Raw genomic sequence first — 18140 nt, 5'->3', positions numbered from 1 at the left:
GGGAGGCGCAGAATGCACCCAGCCAGGGGCTGGCGAAATGACTTCTGAGATCCCCGCAAATCTGAAGCCATTGCACTTGAAAGAAAGAAAGAAAGAAAAAAAAGAAAAAAAAAAAAAAAAGGCGAGCCTATCCCATACCAGGCATTTATTCTTAAGAACAATTTTTGTTTTATTATGCGTTCCTCACAGGAAACTAGGGAGGCTCAGAGAGGTTAGCTTAAAATAGCTGATGAGTGACAGGGCAGAGATTCCAACTTGATCTGGTGCTGAGTGTAACACAGCAAATGGGAGAGGAAGGAGAGGAAAGGAGGATTCTTCATGAACGACTTCCTATTGAGAGTTTTTCTATTCTCTTCGAATGAGTTGACAAGGAGAGCACCAAAGGTGCTCTGACAGGGCTGGGAGAAAATACTTCCCAAACAGCCTTAAATATATGTCCCGTGACCAGACTTCACTCCTCTACCTACCATGAATTAATTTTTCTCTACACACTATGAATTAATTTATTTTAAAAAGCAAATCCATTTTTAAAAATAATTGTCTCACAACTACACAATCACATAGCTTTGGATTTTTGTTGAAAATTAAATTGATTTATCCAATGTCAATATTTTAAAGACTCCACAGTTTCAGTGACCCTGGTTTTGGCCTTTCTTCCTCCTTCTCCTCCGTCTTCCCCTCCTCCTCCTCCTTCCCCTACCCCTCTTTCTCCGCCTTCCTCCCTTCTTTTTTGACAGGTCACCAGTCTAGAAAAAGAATGGGGGCACTGGGCATCTTGATTTCGCAGGCCCTGGTATGGCTGCTACTGACATGAGGGAGCAAGTAGCAAGCAAGATCTGAAGTAGTAAAGGCTCAAGATGGCATGATGTGGAATATTGTATGTGTGCAGGATGAGGTTTAATTACATTTGCTTCTGATGTCGAATGGATTGTTTGCTTTTAATTAAATAGAATATATTGAATGAATAGCTAACATTTATTGAGTGGTAATTACATGCCCTGCCTCCACCCCCGCCCCCCAAGACTTGAGCTAAATAAGCACTTCACTTGGCATCATCTCATTGCATTCTCCTGGGAGAATGGGAGTGGACTGAAAGCCCCCTGGGGCCAGGGTCTACCTTTGCCTTGTTCAGCATAAGGCACATAGCAATAGCTATTCTGTGTCAGTTGAGTTAAGGGAGACCTGTTTTACCGAGGAGGAACCTGAGGCTCTGAGAGGTTAGTTGACCTGCCTAATAGTATGAAACTGGAAAGTGGCAGTGCCTATCTATAAATGCAGGTGTGGTAACTCCCTACCCATTGCACAATAACAATCTATTCAACAGGTACCGGAGCATAAGGACCCCAGGTAGGGGAGTGATGCAGTGAATAATGGTTTGCCCAGTGCTCACAAATGCCACAATTTCTCCAGAGGGAAAATAAATACATGTAGCACAGTTGTTAGAGAACACTACAGAGTGTAAGGCAAAATGGAACAATGCAGGTAAGATGTACAACACAAGGCTGGGCATCTAAGAAGTGTTTGGCATTTATTACGTTTGGGGAAAAAACTGGATACAGACTATTACATGAAAATGCAACGTAAGAGATGTCAGAAAGGTCCATCTGTATGGGTGAGAGTAGTCCAGAAGAATTTCCTTGAAGATGTGGGATATTTACTGGATTTTCTTGGAGCAAAGGGGCTCTGGCTTAAAAATGGGGGCTCTGGGGTTGTTCTCTCTGGGTTTGAAGCCCAGCTTTTCAAAATACTCAGCTTTTCTAGACTTCATTTGCTTTTTCTGTTAAACAGGGTTAATAATAATGCATTACTTATAGGGTTATTATAAGGATTAAATTAGTCAATATATGGAAAGCATTTGGAATAGTGCCTCATGCATGATAAATGCTCAATAAATACTAGCTATTATTATTAAAGGAGGGAGACTGCTTTCTTTCCAACTTCAATCTTGTGAAAAATAAATATTTATGGAGTATTTATGGAAAACAGCAAAATTAAAACCACAACACAATTGAACCTACAAAATTTTTTTCCTTTATTTTATCGTAATACAGAATTATCAACCTGGCTGCATATTAGAGTTCTGGGGGCTGTTTTTGTTTGTTTGTTATTTTGTTATTTGTTTGTTTGTTTTCAATACTGGAAGCAGTTATATTAGAATCTCTGGGGGGTGGAGTTTGGGCATCAGGATTTTCTTAAAGCTTTGTAGGTGAAATCATTGTACAGTAAAGATTGGAACCACTGAAATGTCCATAGGATGTCCGTAGGAACTACCTGAAACCTACTCATGGACTACCTATTTGGATTCTGTATTATATATTATAGACTTGGCTGGGGTAACCACATCCAGAGAGAAAACAACACATCTTTACTTTTTGTGCGACTAGCAAATACCTAACTCTAGGATAGGTACTATGCAAAAAAATAAAAATAAAAAAAATTAAAAAAATTTTTTTAAAAAACAACCAAACAAAAATACTGCAACAAACAAGATAAAAGAAATGAGTCTTGCTATTCAGAAGCTCACAATTTAGTTGTTGTGATGAGACAAATATATATGGACAAAGTGACAGCAAGGAGCATGAAGAGGAAACAATTCTGTCTTGAAATATAGAATTTCCAGGTGAAAACTCAGGACCTACCAACTGCTGTATATATAATAAAATGGTTTTGATGCAAGAGGGTGTTAGAAATTCCCCAGACCCCCATTTCAAGCCCTCAGTCTTATACAGTATGAAGGAGTGTGACTTGAGATTCAGCTATTGAATTAATAAGAACATGTATCATAAATATTTTATTTTCTAAATTTAAAGTTATTTATTTATCTGTACTAAGTATAGATATATGCTCATGGGAGTGTTTTTTTTTTTTTTTTTAAGATGAGATCTCGCTCTGTCACCCAGGCTGGAGTGCAGTGGCACCATCTCAGCTCACTGCAGCCTCCATCTCCTGGGTTCATGCAATTCTCCCACCTCAGCCTCCCAAGTAGCTGGGATTACAGGGGTGCGCCACCTCGCCCAGCTAATTTTTGCATTTTTAGTACAGATGGGGTTTCACCATGTTGGCCAGACTGGTCTCCAACTCCTGATCTCAGGTAATCCACCCACCTTGGCCTCCCAAAGTGCTGGGATCACAGGCGTGAGCCACCGCACCCCGCTGAGAAGTTTTTGACAATATAAAGAATACATAAAGTAGAAATGAAAAATTACTTGCAAGTTCACTACCCTAAATGAGTACCTTTGACATACATAGTGCAAACTTTTAAAAATGTACATGCAAACACAAAACATACAAATCAGCTATTATATTAATATGCCATAATGTATTCACCCAAGCCAATTAGTTATCTTTGATTTTTATTTTTCTTTTATGTACAATTTTAAAACCAAGGTTAAAAGGAGGTCATATGATTCCTACAGCACTATCGTTTTCTTCAGAGTGTTTCTGCCTTTCAAAGATTTCCTGCTGGTTATTCAAATTTGAGACAAGAGCATATATACTGCTTGCATATTTTATAGCTAAAGGATTGTGAGTGGGCAGACGTTCATTAATTTGTAACAAGAAGCCGTGCTCATGTCCATTAAGTGTTTTGTACTTGTGGTCTCATTTGATTAGTGACCCTGTGAAGTAATCATCACCCTTTTTTGCTCCATTCTACACATGAGAAAATTAACCCAGGCAGGTGAAATAACTTGCTCATGGTCCTGTAACTATCAAGTCAGTAGCTACAATTTGATCCCAGGTCTGTTTGACCCAGAGGGAATGAAGGTCTAGCCCACCATGACAGGAGACACATGGTACTTTTGTTGTGAATGTAATGACCGGGGTAGATCTCAGTGATTTCTGGATTTTCAATAGACTAAAAAAATTGAATCACAATGACATTGGACACATAAAGAAAACCATACTTGTTGCTACTCAGGGGCAATCATGTTTTCTTTCTAAAGCACTCTCTAGATAACTAAGAACTGCTAATGAGAATAACAGCCACCCATTGATACACTTCAAGATATTTTTGCTACTTCTTAAAGAGTATCATTGCAGCATACATTTCTGTGTAAGCCCTAGATATACTCTGTACCTTGAAGACACAACACACTGTAATCAACAAAAAGGAGAACCATTACTTCATGCCTCCATGGGATGTTCATCATCACTGATGCCTTATCTTTCTATTTAACCCCAGGGCCTTGAGATGAAATTAAAGCTTTCCTTTCACTAACCTAACCAAGGCTGATGTGTTTTATGCTCAAACGTAGCACAGAATTATTAGGTGGTTATCTCCAATCTTTGAATATGTAAATAAACATAAAATAAGTGCTTTGTTTTAAGTGTACTAATTATGACACCCTGAAATTAAAACAAAATAAGGAAACTTAAATAATTATGTTTAAACATAAACAGAAAGATCATTGGTTAAATCACAGGAAATTGTCTTTCTGTGGATTATAGGTCAAATATTGGCAACTTCATGGGGTTGAACATAACATGAAGCTGTTGCTGATTTAGCTGTGACTATGAACGTGTGGCATGAGGCTAACTCTGGTTGCACTTGCTTCCAGATTATGGAGGTAATGTAATTGAATAAGAACCCTGTGATCATGCATACATAACTGTCTTTCGAGGGCACACCAATAAGCACTTCTTACATGTGAAAATGCTTTTTAATAATGTTCTTTTGGCACTTAGCCGGCTAAAATGCCTTGGCGAGAGGCCAGTGCCACAGTCCAGCTCCATCGTGGATAGCCTGAGGGTTGGCAGTCCAGTGGAATCTTAAATCAGAGTATTCAGAGACTATCAATTTTCCTTCCAAAAAGCAAGGATACTCCACAGGAAATAAAACAAATGTTCCTTTTTTTTTTTTTTTTTTGTAACCATGTTACCTAATCACAAGGATCCCAAACTGATTAGAGTAAATAATTTGGTAATTACATTGGGAAAGACTCCTTTTCACTGGAGAGGTTGCAAACTGGCATGGGTTTTCATTTGTATAGTGTTTTCTAAGTTGCTAGTGATTAAACATTGGAGATTTCAACATAAACATCTGGATTAGTGTGTGGGTGTGCCTGAGTGTATTTAGAGGGAAGATACCAAATGCAACCTACACCGTTTGATGTTGTTCCATTATTTCTAAAAATAGATTTTAAAAATGTCACTCTGGATGTGCCAATTTTCTAGAAATATAACTCCCTTTAAAAATTAGGCCCCTTTTTCATTATTCTAGGATTGTTTCATCAAAATGCATGGTTTTCTTTAAAAATGAATAAAACAGGGAAACAAAAGTCCCATGAGTTCATCAGGGTTTTCCTTTCAACTCCAGACGTGAATAGAAGAGCTCTTCCAGTTTGATTGCGGACTTTGCACAGTTTTCTTATGCCTGCTTCAGTTTAGGTATTCTGTTGACTTGCTGTAACACCTTTTTCTCTTAGTATCAAGAAATTATAAAACTCGAAGGAATTTAGAAAACTTTTGGTCTGAGGGTTACAAGTTCAAATGCTTAGGTCAGGCAACAACTCATGTGCAGAGGGTCAGATGTATGTCAACAGGGAATAGTGGAGACTATGGCAGTTGGAGAGCATGTGCCCTGTCTACAGGCCCGCCTGCCCCCGCTCAGTAACAACCTATTGTTGAGATAGCAGTGTTGCCAGAATTGCTTTTCAAGAGAGGCCAGAAATGTGGATTTTTTATGAATATCTCTTGATTATAAAATGTTGACAGCTAATTTGAAGCCGTTTTTAAATACTTAGCCAAACAAAACCATATCTACTGGCCCCATATAACTTAAGAGCCTCCAGTTTGTGGCTGCTGATAGATTCCAACCTCTTCATTGTGCAGATCAGGAAACTGAGGCCCAGAGAGTGAATGTGATTTGCCTAAGAGTAAAAAGTAATAGTACAGGAAGTAGAACCTTGTCTGCTTGGCTTCTGTCCTAGGGCTTTTCCAATACAAACATCTGCTTCTATTTTCTTGCTAAGATTTAAATGATGTTCCTAATTACATGATTTCAAACATTGTACATTGTTAAGAAAATAACAATATTCATTGGCTTTGGAGCACACAATTTACAATAAGTGGTTTTTCAGCCACACGATCACATAGTCTAAATTGCTCCTAACATTTATAAGGCCAGCATAATTCTACTTCCATTCATCTACTAAGTAAACTTTATTAATCTCTACTTCCCTACACTTCTTCTCCCTTCAACTGGTTACTAAATCTGGCCAAATTTGGAGAAAAAGTAAAATATTTAAGAAGAACCAGGTTGACTACTCTACCATGAATAAGAACTAGGTGGGGAGAAAAAGAAAAATACACTTGTGAACCAGTGACTGTAAAAACTAAGCCATGCATATATAATATTTCAGGGCAGTTTGCTTATTTTGCCAAAGCAAACAAAATACACAGTAAACTTGTAAGAACCTCGGCACACTTCAGCGAAGGAGTGGAGATAATTTTTCTAAGAGTTTCAGTAACTGAAAACTTCCATTATATGTCTGAGATTGTTTTTATTTTTTCTTTTTCAGAAAAATTTAAAAACAGAATAGTTCAGAATAGATGATAACAAACTTCCCTACAGCTACTACTCAGGATTGTCCATTGTCCTTTGTTTTTCATCGGACAAAATAAAAAACTTTACAGAAAAGCTGAAGTTCTCTTTGTTCCTTACTACCAACTTAATTCTTATTTCCAACTCCCCAGAAGTAACCATTATCATGAAGTTTGTATCAATGCTTCCAAATTTTTGCATGGCTATACATACCCATGAATATGATATAGCTTTGTTACTTACATTTTTAAATTTACATACATGATATCCTACTATATGTAACATACCAGAGCCTGTGTGTTTCCTCTAACAACAGCCTGTCAAAAATCTGTCCATCTGACCTAAATCAGATCAAGTAAAAAAATAAAATAAAATCAGGAAATAAATAAATAAAAATTAAAAATCTATCCAAGTTGACGAATATGGACCTAGTTCATTCCTTTTAGCCACTTTATGATATTTTATATTTTATTTGTTTATGTCGGTAGATGGCTACTAGGCCATTTTCAATATATGAGTCATTTTATTTTAAAATATTTAAAGTAAGAACTAATTTTCCAGAAAAGATTGACAATCAGTATTAAGCCAGTAGTTTATTACGCTATCCAAAGGGTAAGGAGAAAGATATTGTATACTTTCTTCTAGACCCAGGACTCCTGACCCTCTAGTATGTCAGACAGTTCATTGGTCCCATTGTATGGAAAATTTGTTATGAATGACATTTTTCTGAAGGGAGGGTTGATAGCTCTTATGAGATTAAAATCTGTCTGTGCCAACCCCTAAAATAAAGAATAGCTATTTTTAAATATCTTCCACTCACCATGGGAAGTAATCATAGTGATTACTTCTGCAGTTCTGCTTTCTTCCACGAGTTTTGAATGAATTGCCATCTTTTATTGTGGCTTACAATTAAATTAAATTCAACAGTTAAGCAATGAAAATGCACTGAATATCAGTAGCTGGGACAAGTGCCAGTAGCAAGGACACAAACAAGTCAAGAATAGCCCTGTGTTTCACTAACACAAAAGTCTGGTGAGAAAGGTAATGTCAAAGCCAATGTAGAGTTTCTCAAAGGGATGTCTCTATTGACACTTTTACTGGATAATGATTTTTGCTGTGGGGGCTGTCCTATGCATGATGGGATGTTTCACAGCACCCCTGGCCTCTGCCTACTAGATGCAGTAGCCTCTACTCAGAAGTTGTGACAACCAAAAATATCTCCAAGCTCTCTCCAATGTTTCCCAGGAGGCAGATCTACCCAGCTCAGAACCGCTGGCTTAATGTGATGAGCAATGCCAAAGAGAAGTATGGGTATCAGTCTGTAAAATGCTTCCTTGGATGAGCAATCTGTGCAAAACAGAGGCATGAGTTCATGCAGGGGAAGAAACACTGATTGGAGTACTCACAGAAGGATGTACTTGTCTTGGCAGTGCCACAAATTATTTTATGACCTTGGTCAAGTTATTCAATTTCTGTACAACAGGATGGTTGGATAAATCTAGCTCTAAAATTCTACAGTATCCTTGAAATCTGAGTCCTTGGTGAATTATCAGAAAGGGTGTGAGGGACTAGTATTTGGAAGCTGCTGCTATTTTGGGAAAAATAAACACAGAAAAGTGCTCTGCTAAGTATAGTATGTCATCCAAAGCAACCTTTTTATTAGAAAACATAGCTTCTGGATACATTTGCCACATTGCTTCTTTTTAAATGATCTTGCCAATTGCTTTCCTCATTATAAAGCAATCTTGTAGACTCTATTAACAGGAATTGCTGGCTGTTTATCTCTCTTGTAAATTTGTTCTTCAAGAAAGGGGGCCAGATTTATAATCAACGACATTTTAAGAGTTCATTCTCTTAGCCACAGAACACATATGACCAATGAAAGCTTCTCTAGACAACTCAACCAATGTGATCTTGGGTGAATTGTCCTGAAAGATACAGTAATGCCAGTTCCACTAACAATATATCTTTGATTTCTGCTGTGTCAATGGTGATACGGGCACAAGTTCATTTGTGCCTAAATGAATACCAGAAACAGGAATCATTAAAGCAACTGCTTAATAGCTCTGGCTTTTAGTTCTCAATCTTATCAGGATTCCAAGCAAACAGAAAGGAGATTTGGCACTGGACATTCTCAAACTCTCCCCTGTGGTAACTTATGTATATGCTGCCATGCTATCCCTGCCTGAAAGTCATTTCCCTCAGGTCTTTGCTTGGCTGACTCTTTCTTTTCATTTAGGGACCAGGAAAAGATCACTTCTTCAGAGAGTATTGCCCTGCCCACCCTAAAGAAAGTAACCCTCCACGTTGTCTACCTTAATTGTTTAGCTTTTTATCAACTGCCTTCCCTTACCATAAGATAAGCTCCATACACATCAGGACCTTTTTTGACTATTGCTTATTGCTGTATCATCAGCACCTGGAACAGAATTGGCACCCAGTAGAGATTCACTAAGTACTTCTTGGAATTAAATGCTGCCCCTTCCCTCTTTGCTTAGCTAACTCCTATTAATCACTGGGACCTCAGTTCAGATAGCATGGCCTTAGGAAAATCTTTCCGGGTGATCCAAGACCTGTCAAATCACCCAATACACTCTGAATAACAGCATACCAAATACACTCTGGATAATAGCGTAAATCTCTTCCTCCTCTTGACATTTTCTTGGTTCTCATTCAGGGATAACTTTGTCTCCCAGGGAACATTTGACAGTATCTGGAGAAATGTTGGTGGACACAATTGGGGAGGAGGGGTGCAGTGGTTACTACTGTCACCCAGTGGGTAGAGGCCAAAGACGCTGTCATACATACGATAATGCACACAAGGACCTCTCAACAACAAAGAATTATCCAGCCCCACGTGTCAGTACTGCTGAAGTTGAGAAGCCCTACCCTAAACAGATTGGCAATTTTATACTCATTTGTGTAATTCTTTGCTTAATGTCTGTCTCCCCTACTAGACTAAAAAATAATGACTAGAACTTAGGATTTCAAATCCATGAAACTTTATCCAGCCACTCAACTGTTAGGACCACCAGGCAGCTCACTTAGCTGTTGGCTTTGCCAGTTTCTAGATGGAGTTAATAATGACTTACGTTAGAAATAGTTCAAATATTAGTTCTGTTTGGTAGGAACAAAGCACAGTGGATATTTAACCATTTAACCATGCATAATGAAATCCAAGAAACAAACCCCCAAATGCAAAGAGTGAAGTACTGGAGAATATTCAAGTATTAATATATACAAAATGCTCAACTGTAGGAACACATGAAAGAATGTTGCTGTGGCCTTCTAAGTAGGACCTATGGCTTTGGGTAATGGTGGGGTAGAAAGTAAATTGACTCTATAAACACCTGAGACAAAATATGTATAAAAACAGCAACTAGGCATCCCCTCCATTTGAGAGAAGAATAAAGTTCAATAAGGAAGGAGATTGAATATTCACATATACCTAGGATGAAGAAACATTTGTGCACTGGTCATAAGAAAGCTTTATTAGAAAATGGCAGCTCTTTGATACCGGTAATGAGAGGCAAAAGCTTCTTCCCCTTAAACTAATATTTGATGGGTCTGAAGAGGATGGTCTTGTTTATGTGTTATACCACTAAATGGATCAAAACAAAGTAAGTAATGTTCCTGTGTCCTTAAGATTGCTTCCTAAATTTTCAATATGAATTCAAAATATCCAAGGATTCATTTTTTGATTCTATGCTTTTAATGAAAGGATTCTGTCTTAAGTTGCTGGAGGCCTAATGTAGCATAGACTGGCAGCCCTTGTACTTCACTGAAACATGTACATCACCAAGAGATTGTAATACATGTTTTGAATTGGATTTAAAAAAAAAAAGATTTAGTTGAATTCTCACTGCCTTTAAAGTTATCCACAAAGACCTCCTTACTGGCTTCCTTTAGGGATTCAAAAGGCTTAAAATTTCTGTCCTTCTTCACAAATGCAATAACGTGAAGTGAGAGACCGTAAGGAAACAGATGGTAAGAGAAACTTTGTTTATTTTCTTTTTATTTTTGATTTTAATCTTTTCAAGTTTCCAAGGACTTAAAACAGATGTTTGTGACCTGCTTTTATTTTTTTTCAAGCTAGTAAAGAAAAGCTGACCTCAATGTTTTAGGGAGAATTCTGTTTAATCAGTAGTTAAGATTTGATCTACTGAGTTCCCAGATAATTTTTTAATCATTCAGAATAAATCATGACATACATTTTTAAACAGTCATCTTTACTATGTGAACCTCTTCTGAAAGGAAGGACATTCTGTAAAAATGCACAGTTCTAGTCTTGAAGTAGACTTCAACTATTCACTTTAGTGCCAATTGCTAGAGAAGGCTCTATTTATAACCTCTAGAATCCAGATGACATCTTTTATCCTTTACAACTACACTTAAAGGAATGGGAATAAGAGTTTTCTTTTGACACTCACTCTCCCATCCCTGGACCTCAAACCTCTGGCTGCAATTTCCCGGGGATATTCCATCTCTTATCAGTGGTTCTCACCCAGGAACAAGTTTGTCCCCACAAGGCATTTGACAAAGCCTAGAGATATTTTTGCTTGTTTCAAGTGACTGGATGGTGCATGTGCTACTGACATTTAGTGGGTGGAGGCCAGAATGCTTCTAAACATTGTACAATGCATAGGGCAGACCTCCACAACAACAACAAAAAAATCCAGCCAAATATCTCGAAAATACCAAGGTTGAGAATCCCTGATCTATGATTTTTATCCCTAGCATTAACGGAATCGAATGTGTTTGTGCATGACAGACAGTTTTCAGTAGAGTATTTTTAAAACAAAATTAGCCTTTACTTTCTTATCTTTCAAGCGAGTTAAAATATTAATGGGAAAATCAATGATTTCCTCAATTAAGCTTCCCAGCATCAAGACCCCATTATTGACCTTTCAAAATAACTCTTCTATTTTGGTACCTAGGAAAACCATATAATTCTAGCTAGCGAAGATTCCACCGGAAGAGTTATCCAAGGAAATCCGGGCCTGGCACCCTCTCTGGGACTTCAGAGAAAAGCCTATTGATTTTCTGTAGTCTTTTATTTTTAAAAAACGAGTGACACACTGTTGTGGTTTTTATCCTATATAAAAATGCCAAAATAAGTAAGTGCTGTCTCAGAGGTATCATCGAGGGCCCAGTGTTCTTAGAGCTGTGCTGTCCCTAAATGTGTGGGCCAAAGGGAAGGAAGCCCAAGGCGCCTACCTTGTGGGGTTACCTAATAATGTTCTGCCTAGTGGATGTGTTCAATAAATGCGCACAAGTCAATTTTTCTCAGGTTAGATTTTCCCAGAAGCAGACTCTGAGTCGAGAATTGGGTTCTCTCGTGAAAAACCGCTGAGGGAATGGGGTAAGTAGGACAGGAAAGGGAACAAGATCAGGCAAGGATGTCACCTCAAGTCAACCCCCAGCTGTAGCCTGACCTTCAGGGGAGCTCTGGAGCATAAACACCTCAGTTTACTCACCTGGAGACAAAGGAGCTGGGTTTTTATACTTTCACACCAGTCTGTCAGCGGCTTCTCTGGGTGACGGGAGGCCACTCTCAGGCACTTTTGGTTTTGCATCCAGAGAAGGGGCTCAATCCAACCTCTGAAGAGGGTCTCACAGGGGAGGATTCAGCAGTAGAGCAACGGACACTGGTGGTCAAACGGATCTGAGGAGGAATCTGCAGTTTCTACTGCTTCATAGTCTTAAAGTATGGCAGGGCATGCAGTTTATGGACTCTAAAACGTTCATTCATTCAGTCGATCATTCCTTCAACAAATACTTGTTGAATTTCCACTGTGCACCATGAATTGCAATGAACTGGAGATAAATGGTGCACACAAAGTGTGTACAGCAAACGGGCTATGGCAATCTAATGCTGGAGCCAGGAGTGAAGCCTGCTACAGGAGGGATGTCTATTCAGCCTGGGAGATATGATTCTGGAGGAGGCAACAGTGAGTTTGAGAATCAAAAGATAAGCCAGAGTTAGCCCTGTACAAATATCTAGAGGTCAGGGTTGGGTAGCAGAACAGTGAAGATTCTCCTACTCCTTCCTATGGACCAAGGTGGACAACATCCTGGATGACACTTTGGGAACTAAAAATAGTGGAAGAATAGGAAGCAAAATAATAGGGTGTGCTTAAACTGTGAGCCCTTAAGCAAATACTCATAGGCTCTTTCCTCTCTTGAGCCAGAGACATCATTGCAGTATTTTCTGGGGGCACCATTTTTTGGAACTTGTCCCAGCATGTGTACCAGTGAGGACCAGTAAGCTATTTGAGAGCTGTTAGCTTGAAGGGCTAGACTAGCTGGCACCATGGGTTTCAGTATTATTAGTGTGGAATATTGCCAGAGGTGCGATGTCTTAGGCAGAAATAAGAAGACAAATAGATTCCACCTAACCTGCCACTCTCAACTTACCAAATGAATGGTGTTTATGGGTACCTAGCACAGGAGCCAGGTCCTAAGGACTCTCTGCTAGGGCTGGCTAGTAACTCTCAGTCACTGAGTCCCAGGGGAGGGGTTGGAATGGCTGTGAACAGCAGGAGACACAGATGAGTTAGGAACAATGGCTTTTTACCAACTAGGATAGAAGTACAGTCATCCTTCAGTATCCATGGAGGATTCCATGACTCCCTGAGGATACCAAAATCCACAGATGCTCAAGTCCCCGATATAACATGGTATAGTATTTGCATATAATGTATGCACACCTTTCCATATACAGTATTTAAAATTATCTTTAGATTACTTATAATACTTAATACAATGCAAATGCTATGCAAATAGTTGAATACTATGTTGTTTAGGGAGAATAATAACAAGGAGAAAAGTCTGTGCATGTTCATTACAGACACAACACCCATTTTTTTCCCCTGAATATTTTTGATTCTTGGTTGATTGAATTCATTCATATGGAACCCACAGATATGGAGGGCCAACTGTGTTTCACTATATTTAAAACTAGCAGGCCCCGGGTACCAGCTGAATATTATGTGAATGAAGGGAGATGGATAAAACTTTGTTTTTAAGTTTTAAATTATGTAGTCATTTAATCCATACAATTATGTATGACTTTTCCATTCCCTGCTTTGGATAGACATGGTTTCAGTGAATAGTTTATTTTTCTCTTAACTCTAAGAAAAGTCATAGGTGTAACAACCATGTTACATACATAATAACAACATGTACATGTAGCAGTAGTATTGCATACATAACATAAATGTAACAAAGAGGAACAATAGGGAGTGGTGGGAACTGTGGCAAACTGGAGAAGTGTGCCTGACCTAATGGGTGCAACTGCTACTCAGCTGAAGCCAACTGGGAACCATGTGGGAATGCAGGCCCACTATTGCCAACAGTTCTGATTTTTCAAGGGGAGCCAGAAACTCCAATTTTTAAAAGATTTCTCTCGATTTTGAAATGTTGACAGCCAATTCAAAAAAATTTTTTTAACACTGTGTGAAACAAATAAAATATGTCTATGGGCCAGATTTGATTTATGGACCACCAGTTTGCAAAGCTCTTTGTCTCTGAAGACCTAAATTTGTGTCGGTCTTACTGCTCTTCCACCTCTCTCCCACCACCTGTTCTTTCAATTCCTAGAATTCCCATGGGCTGACGGACCAGAGTAGACAGTTCCGCGTAGTTGAGACAATCCTTTGTTTCTTACAGTGATAGTTAGAGCTGACACAGGTGCCAGGGGACATTTTAGCTGTGTATTTGAATGGTGGAGATGATTAAGTCTGTTTATGTTGACATTCTTGAGAAGGATGGTCAGGGTTGGTGGAGGTTTCACAGCTAAGCTCAAGACAAGGACAGTCAGTCATGTTGTTTACTTCACAAAACTGGAAAACTTAGATTTTAAGTTCTCAGGAATGGTAAAGAAAAAGAAGCAACAAACAAAAACCCTCAAGTGACTGATAAATAGCAATCTAACTTCCTACCTACCTTGGTTTATCAACCTTCTCTATCAGATATTTCTCTCTGAAATAATGATAGGTCATCTCTGCTCTAGGTATGGGGACCACAACTTGCTTCAAAGTCAGCATTCAAAGAAACAAGAACTGAAAAAAAATGGAATCACATCACATGTGTGCTGAATGTACTCAAATTCAACTATGTGACCTTGGCCAAAAGAGAAATACCCTTTAATTTATTCCTTCTCTTTTCCACCTTTCAAACTAGACTCTAGCCTCCACTGCTTCAGGACAAGAGAAGCCACAGCCAAATTGTAAAAAGAAACAAAGAAATTAATCCTTGGCTTTTGATCTTCCAGGAGTCTAAGCTCTGCTAATTTAAGGGCAGGTAACGAAACTTCAAGGGAAATTTTGAATACATGTGTTGTTTTTTTTTTTCTTCTTTTCTGACTGTAAAAGCAGATTTCTTAGAATATGAAATTTATTGATAATTATTAAAATAAGTATAGTCAAAATAGCTATTATTTATTGAGTGCCTTCTACGTGTCAAGCACTGAGCTGAACAGATTAGTATTTAACACTCATAAATATTAGCTTCTTTAAACTTTCCAGCAATTCTATGGTTCCAGGCACTATAATTATTCCCATTTTACAGATGAGGAGACACAGGCCCACATATAATAACCAGTCTAAGGTCCCATGGCTATTAAGTGACAGAGTCAAGATTCAAACTCAATTCATCTGACTTAAAAGCTTATGTTCTTTAGTGGGAATATTGAGATTTATCCCCTTACCAGTGGTGGTGAAGATTCATTATTAGTTTAATAATAATAATTATAAGAAGTCCTTACTAAAAACAGTGTGCCAGGCAATGAACACATGAAGAAGTACAGTCCTGCTACCTGAGTCTTCAGTCAGATTGAAAAAACAGAGATCTAAATAAATGACTGAAGTCCAAAATGAGAGCTATGATAGAGGTATCCCAGAAGAAGAGCTCTGAGTTTCTTTTCCATGTGTATATTGTTGTCAATTCCAGCCCTCAGCCATTAGACCAGTTGGAATCTCCCAGTTAACTCCTCAAATTTCTGAGTAAAGAATATTCATTGGTGGCCAGGCACAGTGGCTCACGCCTATAATCCCAGCACTTTGGGAGGCCAAGGCAGGCGGATCACCTGAGGTCAGGAGTTCAAAACAAGCCTGGCCAACATGGTGAAACCCCATCTCTACTAAAAATGCAAAAATTAGCCAGGCATGGTGGTGGGCTTCTGTTGTCCCAGCTACTCAGGAGGCTGAGGCAGGAAAATCGCTTGAACCTGGGAGGCAGAGGTTGCAGTGAGCTGAGATCACGCCGTTGCACTCCAGTCTGGGGGACTTCGTCTCAAAAAAAAAATTATATGTGTGTATATATATATAATTTTAAGAGTATATATATATATATTATATATTCGTGTATATATATACACATATAATTATATGTGTGTATATATATAATATATATATTCATTGGCAAGCTATACCTCTGTCCAAGTCAGATAGCATCTACTCACCCTTCTTAATTAGTTTTCCTGAGCTTGTTAATAATCGTGAAGTCTGCAACTTTTAATATCTAATTGTTCTGACATCAACCACAGAGATTTCCTCCTGGGGCAGGATTTCCTAATGTCCTCACAGTGCAATTTATATTTTTGTTACAGAGAAGGCTGCCAAGCATTAGGCAATTGTCAAACACTAACAGGCTGTAGGGACAATGGTTCTTCTTTCTCTTTGGAGTCCAGCCAATGGCCCAACAAAATGAAGCAAGCCTGGAAGGAATGTACCATCAAAGGCACTGCAGAAGCATAAAGCTAAGCATTGACATCTTCCCATGCATTTCAGGGCATTAGGCTTAGATTTTACCAGGCTAAGAAGATAAAGATTGATCTTTGGCTGCAAAACAAGAATTTATTACTAACTGCTATGGTCTGAATGATTTTGTCTCCCCAAATATGTTAAAATCCTAACCACCAAGGTGATGGTATTGGAGACAGGGCCTTTGGGAGGTAACTAGATTGAGGGTAGAGCCCTTATGATTGGGATTAATGCACATATAAAAGAGATCCCAGAGAACTAGCCACTCCTTCTCACCATGTGAGGACACAACTAGGAGGTACCATCTATGAACCAGGAAGCAAGTCCTAACTAGGCACTGAATTTGCCAGCACCTTGATCTTAGACCTCCCAGCCTTGAGAACCACAAGAAATAAATTTCTGCTGTTTATAAACTGCCTAGTCGATGATATTCTGTTACAGTACTCCAAATGGACACTGACCAAAGATAAATGTAAGCAAAATTATCCTTCTATCTGGCATATTTGCTGAGAATATTTTTTTCTCTTGATTTTTACAAACACTCTGCAAGGTAGTATTGCAAGGAAGAACAGCAATGCTGCTATATTCCTTGGAGAATATGGTTCCCTGGGAAGTAATATCTCCAGAGGAATTGCTGAAGTTTTTGGTCTGTTGTTAAATAGTCTTCATAAAGACCTGGAAGCAAGACGGTAAAACATAGGCATGCTTCTGGGCTTCTCATGACACTCAATGCTCCATAGAATCATCCTGTTAAATCTCCATGTATCCTATTAACATTTATTATAATAGCTATAATTTATTGAGCATCTACTCTGTGCCACGCACTGAACAATGAGATTTATATCCATTATCGCTAATCAAAAGGTGAGACACAATTGGCGGAACTCAATCCATGTTGTGAGTCTCTTTAAGACATGCCTCTTCAATGGGAATATCATCTCCAAAGATGTGAAAATTAATGTAGGGTGATAGTGAGGGGGAGGACTTACTCTTTTTACATATATAAAACACAGATATACATAAAGAAGCCAAACAGACACACAGTATATTTGTGGTATTAAAGTTTTATGTGGTGAGGGGAAGTGATTAGGAAAAAAATGTCTAAAAAGGCTCAGTGTGGGGTGATAATGAAAAAAAGTTGAGAAACACTGCTTTAAGAGATATAGTCAACTCTTAATTTTTTGTTGAATTTTATAATATTTATTTTCTAATGTGACAATTTTGAGCTATTTTGATAATTACCATGTAAATCATGACTCGAAAATTTCAATTTGTATAGCTGATTTCATATACTCTTGTGTAGGTTCTTTCATGTTTTGGAATTCTTAAAGAATATTTCTTTCCTTGGGTCCACAGGAATTTTCAACAGATTTGGGGCACATTCCAGCATGTATGGAGTTCTGCTTCCCTACCATATAATTCATGCTCGCTGATGCTGTGCCCATGGATAATTCCCACAACCACTAGGTGAGGAAGATGTTATGATTCTCCTTTTTACAGATAAGGAAACAAACATTGTGAAAGGTTGAGACATTCATTTCCTCATGATCTTGCAGCTGGTTTGTGTGGACTTGGCATTAAAACCCAGTTCTGGAAGAGTCAAAAGCCCATGCATGTTTGATCCACTGCTCCGGAGTTCTCAGAATGGTGTTCCATGGGCCAGATACAGTCCACAGACATGGCTTTTGTGTGTGTATGTGTTGTTTTGTTTTTGTTAACTTAGTGTATTTAAAATATTTAAATTTGCTGCCAACACTTAAAAATTAAGAGATCTTTACAGGAACAAGTCTGAATTTCCAACTTTTCTTTGAAAACTTAGGGGCTGTGGGCTT

The sequence above is a fragment of the Papio anubis genome, chromosome 2 (genome assembly GCF_008728515.1).
Source record: "Papio anubis isolate 15944 chromosome 2, Panubis1.0, whole genome shotgun sequence".
Lineage (NCBI taxonomy): Eukaryota > Metazoa > Chordata > Mammalia > Primates > Cercopithecidae > Papio > Papio anubis.
This window is presented reverse-complemented; position numbering follows the sequence as displayed.